General features: G+C 38.2%; 1 long non-coding RNA gene across 1 annotated transcript in view; it reads left to right on the top strand.

The window, feature by feature from the left end:
* The window catches only part of LOC124512329 (uncharacterized), an 802,440-nt gene that overhangs the window by 40,204 nt on the left and 746,102 nt on the right, over nucleotides 1-16,134 (top strand). The window lies entirely within an intron of this gene.

The raw sequence follows: 16,134 nt of genomic DNA, 5'->3' as shown, positions 1-16,134 counted from the left end.
GAGAGGGAAGGTTATGAGGTCCAGTGATGCTTTCTCTTCCACCTGACCTTCTTTTCCATTATCAATGGAAGATATGGGGTTTAATTTTTTTTTTCACAGACGGAATGATTTGACTTTACAGTAAATAGTAAGACATGTGAAACTACAAATGCAAGTGATTGCATTAAAAAGAAGACAATTTCCAACTCAAAACAGTTGTCCCTTTAAAATAATCACTTTGGAAAACAAAAAGAGGTTAGAATGGAAGAGAGCCAAAGCATAAGAGACTCTTAAAAACTGAGAACAAACTGAGGGTTGATGGGGGGTGGGAGGGAGTGGAGGGTGGGTGATGGGTATTGAGGAGGGCACCTTTTGGGATGAGCACTGGGTGTTGTATGGAAACCAATTTGACAATAAACTTCATATATTGAAAAAAAAATAAAAATAAGTAAAATCACTTTGGGAAGACAACCGTATGCTTAAAAGAGGCTGGTAATGCGCCCAAATCTTCTATTACTTTATCAGAGATAATTCTGGAACTTAGCTGGCAGAATTGGAAATATCTTTATGATCTCAGTGACTACTCTTAATAAAAGTTTTTTTAAACATAAAAACATCAAACATACAATAGTACACAGGCTAGTACTTGAACATGCTCAACATCAAGGTTTAAGAGTTAGGATTTTTCTATATTGACTTCATAACTTTTCTGAAGTGTCAGAAGACAAATATCAGACATCTCATTTTACACCTTCGTGCTTCTAAATTTAATTACGATGCTATTATACCTAATAATTCATTATAACCCAGTACCATGTTCTCAAAGAGGTCTCTTTCTCTAAAGCTAGAATCCAAACAAGATCTATACATTGTATTTCATAATTGGTTCCTAAGACTCTTTTCATGTATATTGACTCCTTCCCTATTTCTCTGGATGACCTTTTGACTTGTGACAGCACCAGTTCAGTGACTTGTTATAAGAAACGTGTAAAAAGTCCTAAGTATAGAATAGTTGGCTTCCTTGTGTCATTTAACTAAATGATAGCTTCCATCACCTATATTTCTTGTTATTTATACTAATTTTAGGTACTTGATCTGACTTTTGTTCAACATTTTTGGCAAGAATACTTCATAGAATGGATCTTGGGTGCTTTTTATTGTGTAACATCAGAAGGCAATGTCTGGTTGTTTTAATCCTTGGGATATTAAGAGTCAATTGCTGAAGCCTGACTCTTCCATCGTAAAGTTGCCATTAGCATATGTCTAAGGGTTTCTTCTTAATGTTGTCAGAATCAATTATTTTACTTAGGGGCTGCAAAGTAGTGTTTTTCTTTTATATATATTATATATTTATATTTATATTGTAAATTTACATCCAAATTAGCATATAGTGCAATGATTTCAGGAGTAGATTCCTTAGTGCCCCTTACCCATTTAGCCCATCCCCCCTCCCACAACCCATCCAGTAACCCTCAGTTTGTTCTCTATATTTATGAGTCTCTTCTGTTCCCCTCCATTTTTATATTTTTGTTTCCCTTCCCTTATGTTCATCTGTTTTGTCTCTTAAAGTCCTCATGAGTGAAGTCATAGGATTTTTGTCTTTCTCTAATTTCACTTAGCATAATACCCTCCAGTTCCATCCACGTAGTTGCAAATGGCAAGATTTCATTCTGATTGCCAAGTAATACTCCATTGTATATATATACTACATCTTCTTTATCCATTCATCCCTTGATGGACATTTGGGCTATTTCCATACTTTGGTTATTGTTCATAGTGCTGCTATAAACGTGGGGGTGCATGTGTCCCTTCGAAACAGCACACCTGTATCCCTTGGATAAATGCATAGTAGTGCAATTGCTGGGTCATAGAGTAGTTCTATTTTTAGTTGTTTGAGGAACCTCCATACTGTTTTCCAGAGTGGCTGCACCAGCTTGTATTCCCACCAACAATGCAAAAGAGATCCTCTTTCTCCACATCCTCGCCAACATCTGTTGTTGCCTGAGTTGTTAATGTTAGCCATTGTGACAGGTGTCAGGTGGTATCTCATTGTGGTTTTGATTTGTATTTCCCTGATGACTGATGTTGAGCATCTTTTCATGTGTCAATTGGCCATCTGGATGTCTTCTCTGGAGAAGTGTCTATTCATGTCTTGTGCCCATTTCTTCACTGGAGTATTTGTTTTTTGGGTGTTGAGTTTGACATGTTCTTTATAGATTTTGGATACTAACCCTTTATCTGATATATCGTTTGCAAATATCTTTTCCTGTTCTGTCGGTTGCCTTTTAGTTTTGCTGATTGTTTCCTTCCCTGTGCAGAAAGTTTTATTTTGATGAGGTCCCAGTAGTTCATTTTTGCTTTTGTTTCCCTTGCCTCCAGAGACGTGTTGAGTAAGAAGTTGCTGGGACCAAGATCAAAGAGGTTTTTGCCTTTCTCCTCAAGGATCCTGATGGCTTCCTGTCTTACATTGAGGTCTTTCATCCATTTTGACTTTATTTTCATGTCTGGTGTAAGAAAGTAGTCCGGGTTCATTTTTCTGCATGTTGCTATCTAGTTTTCCCAGCACCACTTGCTGAAGACACTGTCTTAATTCCATTGGATATTCTTTCCTCCTTTGTCAAAGATTAGTTGGCCATACGTTTGTGGGTCTATTTCTGGGTACTCTATTCTGTTCCATTGATCTGAGTGTCCTTGTGCCAGCACCAGACTGTCTTGATGATTACAGCTTTGTAGTATAGCTTGAAGTCTGGGATTGTGATGCCTCCTGCTTTGGTTTTCTTTTTCAAGATTGCTTTGCCTATTCGGGTCTTTGCGGGTTCCATACACATTTTAGGATTGTTTGTTCTAGCTCTGTGAAAAATGCTGGTGTTACTTTGATAGGGATTGCATTGAATATGTAGATTGCTTTGGGTAGTATCGACATTTTAACAATATTTGTTCTTCCTATCCAGGAGTATGGAATCTTTTTCCATGGTTTTGTGTCTTCAATTTCTTTCATAAGCTTTCTATAGTTTTCAGTGTATAGATTTTTCACCTCTGGTTAGATTTATTCCTAGGTATTTTATGGTTATTGGTGCAACTGTAAATGGGATCGATTCCTTGATTTCTCTTTCTGTCGCTTCATTGTTGGTGTATAGGAATGCAACCGATTTCTGTGTGTTGATTTTATATCCTGCAACTTGGCTGAATTCATGAATCAATTCTAGCAGTTTTTTGGTGGAATCTTTAGGGTTTTCCATCTAGAGTATCATGTCATCTGTGAAGAGTGAAAGTTTGACCTCCTCCTGGCTGATTTGGATGCCTTTTATTTCTTTGTATTGTCTGATTTCAGAGGCTAAGACTTGCAATACTATGTTGGATAACAGTGGCGAGAGTGGACATCCCTGTCTTGTTCCTGACCTTAAGGGAAAAGCTCTCAGTTTTTCCCCATTGAGGATATTAGTGTTGGGTCGTTCATATATGGCTTTTATGATCTCAAGGTATGCCCCTTCTACCCCTACTTTCTTGAGGGTTTTTATCAGGAAAGGATGCTGTATTTTGTCAAATGCTTTCTCTGCATCTATTGAGAGGATCATATGGTTCTTGTCCTTTCTTTTACTGATGTGATGAATCATGTTAATTATTTTGTGGATATTGAACCAGCCCTGAATCCCAGGTATAAGTCCCACTTGGTCGTGGTGAACAATTTTTTTAATGTATTGTTGGATCCAGTTGGCTAATATCTTGTTGAGGATTTTTGCATCCATGTTCGTCAGGGAAATTGGTCTATAGTAGTGTGTTTCTACATCTCGTATCCCTCTTACATACTGTAGCTAGAATATTTGGGTTAAGAAAAATAAAATAAAAATTTCCATCATGAACTGAAACTATGCTAAAACACAGTTCATGTAGGGAAGGCAACCTGATGGTCAAATTCTTTCCTCTTTAATTTCCAATAGCCAACCTCCAAAATAAGGCACTGGTGACCTACTTACTTTCAGAGATGTTCAGTTAGTTTTTTTCCCTTGCTCTCTTTAAATTGTCATTATGAATTCATGGGTTTTAGTATTGTGTTTCTATCAGCATTCATTCTTTGATAGCCCTTTCTGATAAGCTTCCATATCCTCTTGGCACAACACACTTGTCTTTGATATTTTTTTGTTAATGGGTACAAAGTGTTTCAGTAAATGTGGCAAATATTTGATAGGTGTTTGCCAGAAAACATTGCATTTGATGGAAAACTGAACTCGGTGAAACCAGTTTCATATAACAAGCCAAAAATACATTTTATATATATATATATATATATATATATATATATATATATATATATATATATACACACACACACACACACACACACACACACACACACACCTGTAAAATTAAGTTTCTCAGCTACAAAAACTTTATCTTAGAGGTAGATCAAAGGAGTAATGATAGATTTTTTGAAAATATAGTTTGAGATCTAGAACTTGTAATTGTGCTGTTTGGTGAAGGGATGTTTTAATTTTAATTCTAGTAGTTAATATGCAGTGTTAAATTAGTTTCAAGTGTATAATAAAATGATTCAACAATCCCACATACCACCCCAATGCTCACCACAACAAATGCCCTCCTTAATGGCCATCACCTATTTCCCCTATCCCCCCAACCACCTGCCTCTGGTGACCATTAATTTGTTGTCTAAAAGTCTATTTCTTGGTGTGTTTTTGTCTTTTGCTCCTTTGTTTCATTTCTCAACATTATACATACGAGTGGAATCGTACGATATTTGTCTTTTTCTGACTTAGTTATTTCACTTATACACTCTAGCTCAAACCATGTTGTTGCAAATGGCAAGATGTTATTTTTTGGGTGGCTGAGTAATAGTCCATTTGTATGTATACCACATCTTCTTTATCCATTAATCAGTGGATGTACACTTGGGCTGTTTCCATATTTTGGCTATTGTAGAGAATGCTGCTGTTGACGTAGGGGGTGCGTGTATCCCTTGGAATTGGTGTTGGTGAGTTTTTTGGGTAAATAGCCAGTAGTACAATTACTGGATCCTAAGGTACTTTGATTTTTAACTTTTATGAAGTTTATTTTTAGAGAGAGGGAGAGAAAGAACAAGTGGGGGAGGGTCAGAGAAAGAGGAGAGAGTGAGAGTCTCGAGTAGGCTCCGTGCTGCCATCACAGAGCCTGACACAGGGCTTGAACTCATGAACTGTGTGATGATGACCTGAGCCAAAGTTGGATGCTCAACTGACTCACCCAGGCACCCCTTTAAGTTTTTGAGGAACCTCCATCCATGCTGTTTTCCAGAGTGGCTGCACCACTTTGCATTCCCACCAAGAGGGTTGCCCTTTCTCCACATCCTTGCTAACACTTGGGCTGATTTTAGCCATTCTCATTAAGTGTGAGGTGATGCCTCATTGTGTTTTTGATTTGCATTTCCCTAATGCTGAGTGATACAGAGCATCCTTTCATGTGCCTGTTGGCTGGATGTATGTCATCTTTGGAGAAATGTCAGATCCTGTCTTCCAATTTTAAGTTCTGTATGTATTTTGGATACTAACCCTTTATTCCATAAGTGATTACAAATATCTTCTCCCATTCAATAGGTTGCCTTTTAGTTTTATTTTTTTATTTACTGTGCAGAAGCTTTACCTTTTGATGTAGTCCCAATAGTTTATTTTTGCTTTTATTTCCTTTGCCTCAGGAAAATGATGTTATGGATGATATCACTGAGCACTTGTGAGCAGAGATATCACTGTTTCTGCTCTCTGCTAGGATTTTTATGGATTTAGGTCTTCATTTTTAGTGTTTTTTTTTTTTTTTTGTATGCTGTAAGAAAGTGGTCCAGTTTCATTGTTGTGCATGTAGCTGACCAGTTTTCCAAACACCATATGTTGACAAGACTGTCTTTTTCCAATTGGGTTTGCTTGCCTCCTTTGTGGAAGATTAATTTACTATACAATTGTGGGTTTATTTCTGGATTTTCTATTCTTTTCCACTGATTACATTGAATACTATGATAGAATTGTGGGCTTATTTCTGGGTTTTCTAGTCTTTTCCATTGATTATTGATTATGTGTCTACTTTTGTTATTACTTCAGCTTTGGAATAAAATTTGAAGTGCAGAATTGTGATAACTCCAGCTTTGCTTTTTGTCAAGATTGCTTTGGCTATTCGAGGTCTTGGGTGGCCTCATACAAATTTTATGATGGTTTATTCTGTGTGAAAAATGCTGTATTTTGATGGAAATTGTATTAAGTGTGTAGATTGCTTTGGGTAGCAGAAACATTTTAACAATATATTCCAATCCATGAGCATGGAATGTCTTTGCATTTCTTTGTGTCTTGTTCAATTTCTTTCATCAGTGTTTGATAGTTTTTGGAATGCAGGTCTTTCAACTCTCTGGTTAAGTTTATTCCTAGGTATCTTAAGTTGGCTGCAATTGTAAAGGAGATAGTTTTCTCAATTTCTCTTTGTGCTACTTAATGATTAGTGTATAGAAATGCAACATATTTCTGCAGATTGATTTTGTATCCTGTGACTTGACTGAATTCATTTACCAGTTGTAGTTTCTTGGTGGAGTCTGTAGGGTTTTCTGTATGGAATATCATGTTAGCTGCAAATAGTGAAAGTTTTACTTATTCCTTATTAATTTGGGTGGCTTTTATTTCTCTTTGTCTGATTGCTGTGGCTAGGATTTCCATTACTATGTTGAATAAAAGCAGTGAAAGTGAACAGTGTCCTTAGGGGAAAAGCTCTGTTTTTCCTGAGTATGATGTTAGCTGTTGGATTTTCATATGTGGCCTTCATGATGTTGAGGTATGTTCAATCTAAGCCTTCTTTGTTGAGGGATGTTAATATGAATGCATGTACTTGGTTAAATGCTTTTTCTGCATCCACTGAAATAATCATACTGTTTTTATCATTTCTCTTATTGATGGGATGTATCATGTTGATTGGAAAATATTGAACCCCCCAGCCTTGCATCCCAGGAATAAATCTCACTTGGTTGTGGTGAATGGTTTTTTAAATGTGTTGTTTATTTTGGTTTGCTCGTACTTTTACTGATTTTTGCATCTGTCTACACCAGAAAAATTAGCCTGTAGGGTTTTTCTGTGGTATGTTTATCTGGGTTTGTTATCAGGATGATACTGGCCTCTTAGAATGAATTTGAGAATATTCCGTCAATTTTTTTAGAATAGTTTAAGAATAGGTATTAACTCTTCTTTAAATCTTCGGTAGAATGCGCTGTGAATCCATCTGTTTCTAGACTTTTGTTGGAGTTTTTTTCTTTGATTATTGATTCAATCTCCTTGCTGATCATCTGTTCAACTTGTCTATTTTTTTCTAGCTTCAGCTTTGGTAGATTATGTTTCTAGCAATTTATCCTTTTCTTCTAAGCCGTCTAATTAATTGTCATACAGTTTTTTATAGTTCTTTCATTTGTGATTTTGTTCATCTCTTCTTGCCTCCCTCCTTTTTTTTTTTTTTAAGATGAGTCTGGCTAGAGGTTTATCAGCTTTGATCTTTTCAAAGAACCAGCTCCTGGTTTCATGGATTTTTAGTTTCTATATAATTTATGTCTGCTCTCATCTTACTTCCTTCTTCAGCTTTTGGGTTTTATTTTTCTAGCTCCTTTAGGTGTGAGGTTAGGTTGTTTGAGATTTTCCTTCTTGAGATAGGCATGTATTGCTACAAACTTAAAAGCACTTTTGTTGCATTCCAAAGGTTTGGGACCATTGTGTTTTCATTTTCATTTGTTTCCATGGACTTTTGGATTTCTTCTTTGATTTCTTGCTTGGTGCATTTATTATTTAGTAGTATGTTTAATGTCCATGTATTTGTGGTCTTTATATCTTATTTTTTTCTTGTGGTTGATAGTGTCATAGCTTTATGGTCAGAAAAGTTGTATATATGACTTGAATATTTTTGAATTGATTGGGGCTTGCTTTGTCCTAATAGTGATCTATTGTGGAGAATGTTGCATATGCACTTGGAAAGAATATGTATTCTGCTGTTTAAGGATGGAATGTTCTGAGTATATCTGTTAAATCCATCTGATCCAGCATCATTCAAAGCCACTGTTTCTTGATTTTTCTCTTTAGATGATCTGTACATTGATTTAAGTGGGGTGTTAAAGTCCCCTATTATTATTGTATTATCAATTAGTTTCTTTGTTACTAAGTGTTTCATGTATTGGAGTGCTTCCATATTGGTGCATAAAAACTTAAAATTGTTACATCTTCTTGTTGGAATATCCCTTTTATTATTATATACTGTCCTTCTTTGTTGTTAAAGTCTTTGTTTTAAAGTCTATTTTATCTGATACAAGTATTGGTTCTCTGGCGTGCTTTTGACATTTACATGATGTTTCTCCATCCCCTCACTTGCAATCTGCAGATGTCTTTATGTCTAAAAAGAGTCTCTTGTAGGCAGCAAATAGATGGGTGTTCCTTTTTATTTTTACAAAAAAAAATTTTTTTTAACGTTTATTTATTTTTGAGACAGAGAGAGACGGAGCATGAACGGGGGAGGGTCAGAGAGAGGGAGACACAGAATCTGAAACAGGCTCCAGGCTCTGAGCTGTCAGCACAGAGCCCGATGTGGGGCTCGAACTCACGGACTGCTAGATCGTGACCTGAGCCGAAGTCGGCGCTCAACCGACTGAGCCACCCAGGTGCCCCGGGTGTTCCTTTTTAAAAAATATTTTTTAAACATTCTGTCACCCTATGTCCTTTGATTGCAGCTTTTAGTCCATTTACATTCAAAATAATTATTGATATGTATCTGTTGCCATTTTGTTACTTTGTGCTTGTTTTTGTTGTTTTTCTCTGATCTTTCTCTTGCTCTTTCATGGTATGCTGGCTTTTAGTGATACACTTGAATTGCTTTGTCTTTATTTTTTGCATACCTATTAGTAGCTTTTGATTTGTTACCATTCGGTTTGTAAATAAAATCTTCTGCATATAGCAGTCTATATTAAGTTCCTTTAGTTTAAACCCACTTTTTACTCCCCTCCCTCACAGTTGAGGTATATGGTGTCATATTTCACATCTTTTTATTTAGTGAATCCCTTGACTGATTTTCTTCACAGAGACTTAATTTTACTGCTTTTATTTTTCCTACTTTGCATACTGTCACTTAAGCTCTTGCTTAAATATTAGAGTACTCTTTAATATTTATTGTAGGTTTAGTGCACATGAACTGCTTTAGATTTTGTTAGTCTGGAAAACTCTGTATTTATCCTTCTATTCTGAATGATATCCTTGCTGGATATAGAGTATTCTTGGCCGCAGATTTTCCCCTTTCAGCACTTTGAATGTATCCTGCCACTCCCTTCCGGCCTGTAAAGTTACTGCTGAAAAATCTGCTGGTAGCCTTATGTGGTTTGTCTTTTACATTACTACCTTCTTTTCTCTTGTGATAAAATTTTTTCGTTAGTTTTCTCCATCTGGATTACTGGGTGTCTTGGTGTGGACCTCTTTAGGTGGATTTTGTTGGGTGATCTCTGTGCTTCCTAGATCTGGATGTTTCTTTGTTGCCCTAGATTAAGAAAGTTTTCATCTATTATTTCTTCAAATAAAATTTCTGCCTCATTTTCTTTATCTTCTTCTTGGGATCCCTATAATGTGATGGATACTATGCTTGATGGAGTCACTGAGATGCTTAAATGGTTGTCATTTTGCATAATCTTTTTTTCTCTCATTTCAACTTAATTACTTTCCATTACTCTGTCTTCTATTTGATTGATTCATTCCTCTGCTTTTCCAGTCTACTTGTTCTACCAAGTGTGTTTCTCTCTCTCTCTCTCTCTCTCTCTCTCTCTTCAGAGATAGCATGTGTGAGTGGGGTTTAGGGGCAGAGGGAGAGAGAATCTTGAGCAGGCTCCACAGTGCAGCAGAGCCTGATGTGGGGCACAATCCCATGACATTGGGATTGTGACCTGAGCTGAAATCAAGAATCACTCAACCAACTGAGCCACACAGGCACCCCATCTATCAAGTGTATTTTCAATCTTATTTATTGTGCTTTTCCTCTCTAGTAGTTTTCTACCTCTTGAGGGTCTCTTGAGGTCCTGCATTCTTAAGTCCAGTGACTCTATTTATGATCATTATCTTAAATTTTCTATCAGGCATGTTACTCAGATTGTTGCCTAAAACTGACCTTTGTGCTCTGAAGCTGAAATACTTACTGTGAAGACAGAGTTGGGTATAAAGAGGACCAGTAGCTTTATTGTTTTCCCAGGCAAAGGAGACTGCCCCAGGCTGAGTACTTGAAAACTAAGGCCCACCTACAGGAAAGGGCTGGGAGGTTTATGGGAAAGTCAAGTATCTAGCTTCTTTTCCCAGGGATTTTTTTTAAGTGCTACTAGCCTCATTTATCATGTCTTTAGGTTGGTACCAGTTTCCTAAAACAGAAGTGTAAGAAGGGTGGAGGAGGTTCCAGGAGGGAGGGAAAAGGATACTTAGTATAAAATGAAACCTTACTGAAGCATTAGTACAGCCATTTTGCTTTTTGTTCAACTTTATGCTTTTAAGAAGTTTTAATAACTGTTTTGCTTAGGTTTCCTGCTATGGTTTTGCCATTCTTTAATTTGTGACCTATTCCTCTGTCTCCCCATTTTACCTGTGCCTGTTTTTGCATGTTAGGAAAGTCAGTCAAGTCTTTCTCTTGAAAGTGGGTGGGATGTGCACTACTAACTAGATGGTGCTGGTGGTCCTCCACAGGAGACTTGGAGCCACTGCGGAGACTGGGGTATTTGGGGCTGCCCTTCACAGCAGCCAGGGCAGTATAGGTCTAACAAAGCGAGGGCATCCTCCATGGGAGGTCAGGAGACCCAGTGTTGGTAAGGTTTGTGTCGGTTTTGTGGAGGAGGGGATCCTCAGCCCTGGGACTGACAGAGGCCTGGCCGGAGGGTGTGGGTCACGGTGTAAGTAAGTTAGGTAAAGAATGCCAGTGGCCTGCTGGCTCCCACAGGTGGTTGGGTGTTTATGTTGGGGGTCGGGGGAGGAAAATGGTGCCAGCCAGCTCCTTGGTTTCTGGAGAAGTCCCTCAGTGAACTCTGAGATTAGTAACTCTCCCTTGCCTAAACCCCAGATGCCTTTCAAACTGCTGCTTGTGAGCTGTATTTGTATTTATGCAGGCTGTTTGCTGTGCTGTCTGTTTAAGGGCAGGGACTCAATTTCCTATTGCCCTTCAGGCTCTTAGTGGTGAGCCTGCTGATATTAAAAGGGCTAGGCTTTAAGTCCTGCTGGTTACACGCACTCATAAAATTAAGCCCCTATAATTTTCAATGCTAAATGCTCTGGGGATTGCTCTTCGTGTTGCAGGATCCCTGGTAGGATACTGCTTCTGGCTTCTCTCTGTGCCTATGGCTCCCTCTTGCAGTCAGACCTACAGGACTTAGGTTCACAATGAGTCCTCACCCTTCGTACCCTCTTAGCTGTGACCTCTTATCTACATTTAGTTGTGGAGTTTGTTTGGTTAGCTTCGGGTCCTTTTCTGGGTTGTTTGCTCTGAGTGTTATTTAGTTGTATCTGGGGTGAGGTGAGTTTAGGGTTCTCCTCTGTCATCTTGCCCACTGATGAAGGCATATTTAGATGGGTTAAAAAATCCTAGTGCCTCTGGTAGAGCTTCATCTGTTAGTCATTTGTCTTGAATTTCTTACATTAAGTTGTAAAATTTCTATTTTGTTCCTTCATTTATTGGCTGAGACTTGAGTTTTTTTGTTTATTTCAATAGTGTTTACAATTGCTTCCTGGAACATTTTTATAATTCACCACTTTAAAATCTTTGTCAGATGGTTCTAGTATCTATTTAATCTCAGTGTTAACATCTGTGAGTTGTCTTTACCGTGTGACCTAGGAATGGGGAATTTGCTGATTGGGAGCTTAGTAATTTATAAGTATTAACTTAAAATACAGTTAATAGACACTGCAATATTAGTTTCAGGTGTACAATTTAGTAATTCAACATAAAACAAAGTGCTCATCAAAAGTGTATCTATAGAAATTTTGCATTAAGTATGGCACAGTTTGAATATTAGGTTGCGAGATGCTGGGTCTTCTTTAATCCTATGGTGAATATTGACATTTTGTTTTAGCATCCTGATTAGCTTTAGGCTGCAGATTCACAGCTGCCTTCAGTGTGCTATGGTTCCAATATCAGCTCAGGTTTCAAAGTCTTTGCAGTGCTGATTGTGTCTACCCCATGTTGCATCAGCCAGTGATGGCCAGTCTGGGATCTGGGTGGTAGTCTTAGTTCAGTTCTCAATCTGTTATACTCTGATTAAGATCCTGTCTACACATGAATGGCTCAAGGATGAACCCAGCTATTAATAACATACTATAAATAGTCTTAAATTTTTAGTATAGTTTATATTGTAGATAATTTAACTATAAAGATCAAAAATAAAAAATTAAAAAGAATTAGATCCCTTTATGAAGTCACAAGCTTCTCTACCATTGAAATCTTCTCGGTACTTTCCAGCTTTCTGGGGATATCCTTTTCAGTCTTCGGGCTGGATACATGGGGCTTTAGTTAAACTGGTTGGCCATGGTCTTCTGCAGCTGTGTCCACTTGTTGGGGACAAATGGGAATTCTGAGAGGAGGGAAGAAAAATGGCAAACTCACCATAGGTTTGGTGGTACTTTGAATTAGGCTCTTTCTCCTCAATCCACCTGCTGGTAATTTTCAAAGTCCTCTCCTAGTTTCCCTGTGCATTTTTTCCACGTTTTATAACTGAAGCAAATGGGAGGAACGCTGAGGGTGGGATGGGGTAGGAGTACTTTTACCCCATCTTACCCAGGGCCAGAGACTTTTGCCCAGAATTTAGATTAAAGGTTGACAAATTCTTTTCTTAAAGTGCCACAAACAATTTAGGTTTGTAGGTCGTATGAATTCTGTTGCAACTACTGAACTCGGTTTTAGTACAAAAGCAGCCATAGACAACATATAAATGAATGGGTATGACTATGTCCCAGTAAGAATTTATTTATAAAAACAGGTGTTTTGCCTGTAGACTACAGTTTGCCAATCTCCATTGTAGATAATGAGTGAACTGCTTACTGAGGGAAGGATGTTTACTAGGAATGTGGAATGATAATAGGAAATGTAAAATCTCTCTTCAACTCACTGAGAAAATCTAGCAGGGATGATAACTCTGAAAAGTTAATTACCTCATCCTGAATTAAATACTATGACACTCCCACCTGTTGCAATGTACCCTACTGGGCATTAAAGTGTTGAGGATTTACTTCCCGAATTACAGACAATGTTCTCTTACATTCCTCCTGTCACTCATTGCTTTGCTTTTGTTCTTTAGAACTACTTGGTTCTTGTCTGAGATTTAGTTAGCTATGTCTTTCCTCAATGTTGATTTTTGACAGGATGAGGGTGGGATGGCAAATGGTCTCATTATCTGAACTGGATTCTGTAAACATACTTGAAGGCAGCAGTACCTCTGCAGGTGTCAGCCAAGAAGATGACAAGCAGGCATGATGCTTTAATAGGACAAGGCTGACATGTATAACTAACTCTAGTGGGCATATCAGCACAGGCTTTACTATTTACCACGCAAAAGATTGCTGATATTATTCCTGGTTAAATAGAAGCCTTCTCTTAGACGTTCTCCAAGGCTACACAAACCAGTTAGAAGTACATCCTGACCAAAGAAACTTAGCCAGCGTGCAGGTATAGAAACAAATGTATGTGAGGGTCTATGAGGGTGATGGGCCTAGGCCTAAGTGTTATCCCAGAAAGTCCTTTTTTTTTCTTTTCTTTTTTTTCTGTATGGGAAGACAAGACCTTTTGGCAGAACTGCCATTTTCAATTTTGTATTGCTGACTGAAGTCTGGTTACTCTGGTAAAAGCAGGCATCCCTGGAGTTTCTGTTACTTGGGTCTGCCTAAGGTTTCACATCTAGAAGATGCTGTTGGGAGGCTGTATCCTGGGGTTCCTGTTGACACTTCTAATGAATTTCTGTTACCTCTGCTCAGCACCTCTCATTGAAGAGCATTGGGTTTTGCCACAATACCGTTTGAGGAGCTGATAGGAGAAAAAGGAAAAAAGAAATGGGAGAAGGAAGGAAGAGGTGGAGATAAGAAATTGAGAAACCAACATGTCTTTTAAAAATAATAGCTTAATGCTTGAAAGTGTATCATTGAATCATTACAACCACTCAGGAGACTGTATGGTTTTTTTTCTTTTTAACATTCATTTTTGAGAGTGAGAGAGCATGAGTGGGGGAGGGGCAGAGAGAATGAGAGACACAGAACTTGAAGCAGGCTCCAGGCTCCGAGCTGTCAGCACAGAGCCCGAGGCAGGGCTCGAACTCACAGACCATGAGATCATGACCTGAGCTGAAGTTGAACGCTCAACCAACTGAGTCACCTAGGCACCCTGAGTGTATGGGTTTTAATTTGCATGAAAGTAGTATTGATGATAGGAGCTTAGATTGTGGTGCCAATGTCTCAGGATTGGAATCTTGGGTCCCCTACTTTATTACTTTGGACAAGTTACTTAATATATTGTTGCCTCAGTTTCCTTATCTGGAAAACGGAGAAGATAACGGTGCCTATTTCAAAGGATTGTTGTAAGGGTTGAATTAGTGTAGGAAAGCACTAAGTACATTGCCTGCTGTGTAGTAGACACTATATAAGTTTCACCTACTTGGGAAAAAAAAAATCTTGTTACATGGAGCTCAAGGGCAGCCTTCTGGGTTTCAACCAAGGTGAAGGATATTTCTGGATACTGAAGGAGCTGCATGTAAGGCAGATAGTCTGAACATAGAAATTTGGTCTGGAGATAGTCACTGTGAATTTGAAGGAAGAAATGTCGAACATGACATATGATCCCTTGGGTTATTTTTCAGATTCCCATTAGGGAGATAATAACAGGTTGCTGAGGTGGACCTACATTAAAGCTTTTAAGGAGGCAAGTTAAAGAACCGTGTATAGTCTTAGGACTGTGTTAGTGCTGTGGAACGTAAGATTGTTCTATATTATAGCTTAAAAGTAGATTTCAACCCAGACAGGGGGTTGCATTTCTCCCTTCAGTATGACCACAGGTAAAATACAGATGAGAGGCAACACCCATGGTGTGTGATATAATAAGAAAAAATAGTAGGACTTTGTTCAAATTCCTGGCATAGACCTCTTGAAATCCTTGAAATTTCTCAAAAGGATGATAGGAACTCCTTTCAACCATACCTGAGTTTATGTTAATAAGGCACTTCTTGGTGGGTCCCCTAAATAGCTTCAGGATGGAGGCTGGTTGCCCGAAAGACCTGGCCTTGATTAGAAGCTTAGAACATTCAACTCTACCCCTCAATATCTAGAGAAGGGAGAGACTGGAGATAGAGTTCAATGACAGGTCAATTAATCATTCATGCCAACACAACAGAACTTCTATAAAAACCCCTAAAAATGAAGCTTGGGGGGGGGCTTCCAGATTAGTGAACACATAAAAGTGCTAGGAGGATCGTTGACCCAGAGAGTGCATAGTAGCTCTGTACCTCTTCTATTCTCTGTCCTATGTATCTCTTCAATTGGGCTGTTTTAAGGTATATCCTTTGTAATTAACCAGTAATAGTAAATTGAAGTTTTCATGAGTTCTGTGATTAAACTATCAAACCTGAGAAATGCATGTGTTTATATTAGCTGGGCAGAAATGTGAGTAGCCTGGGAAACCCATTTGCAGATGGTGTCTGAATTGGGATTAGATTTGTGGGACTGAGCTCTTAACCTGTGGAGTCTGAATTAATCCCAGGAGTAGGTATCAGAATTGAATTGTTGGACACCCAGTTAGTATGGAAGAACCAGTTAATTGGAGGAAAAATCCCAGATACTTTGTGGCAGAAGCAAGTTCAGAAAGAACCTCTCATGTGGCCAAATGAGAAATAACAATTGGTGAGTCATTCTATTGACCACAGACACAGCTGCTATCTTGAACGAGGACGTGCGCCCCTAAGAGCCTCACAGAGAGTGGAGATGGCTTGAGAGAGGTGCTTGGATATTATAATAAGGAACAAAAATAACTGCTACTTCATATTTATATGATGGAAGGTAGAGTCACAGACTGATTCAGGAGTAGCTTCTGGACTCAATATAATTAGGCTTAAAATTTTTTCATTCAGTAGTAATGTTCCTCTGTTATATACCTACCATTTTGTTAAGC

The sequence above is a fragment of the Lynx rufus genome, unplaced genomic scaffold, assembly GCF_022079265.1.
Source record: "Lynx rufus isolate CCGP_SWC_20201006 ecotype Redwood Valley unplaced genomic scaffold, mLynRuf1.p SCAF_1, whole genome shotgun sequence".
Classification (NCBI taxonomy): Eukaryota; Metazoa; Chordata; class Mammalia; order Carnivora; family Felidae; genus Lynx; species Lynx rufus.
The sequence above is the reverse complement of the archived record's forward strand: the minus strand, read 5'-3'. Positions and strand labels throughout refer to the sequence as shown.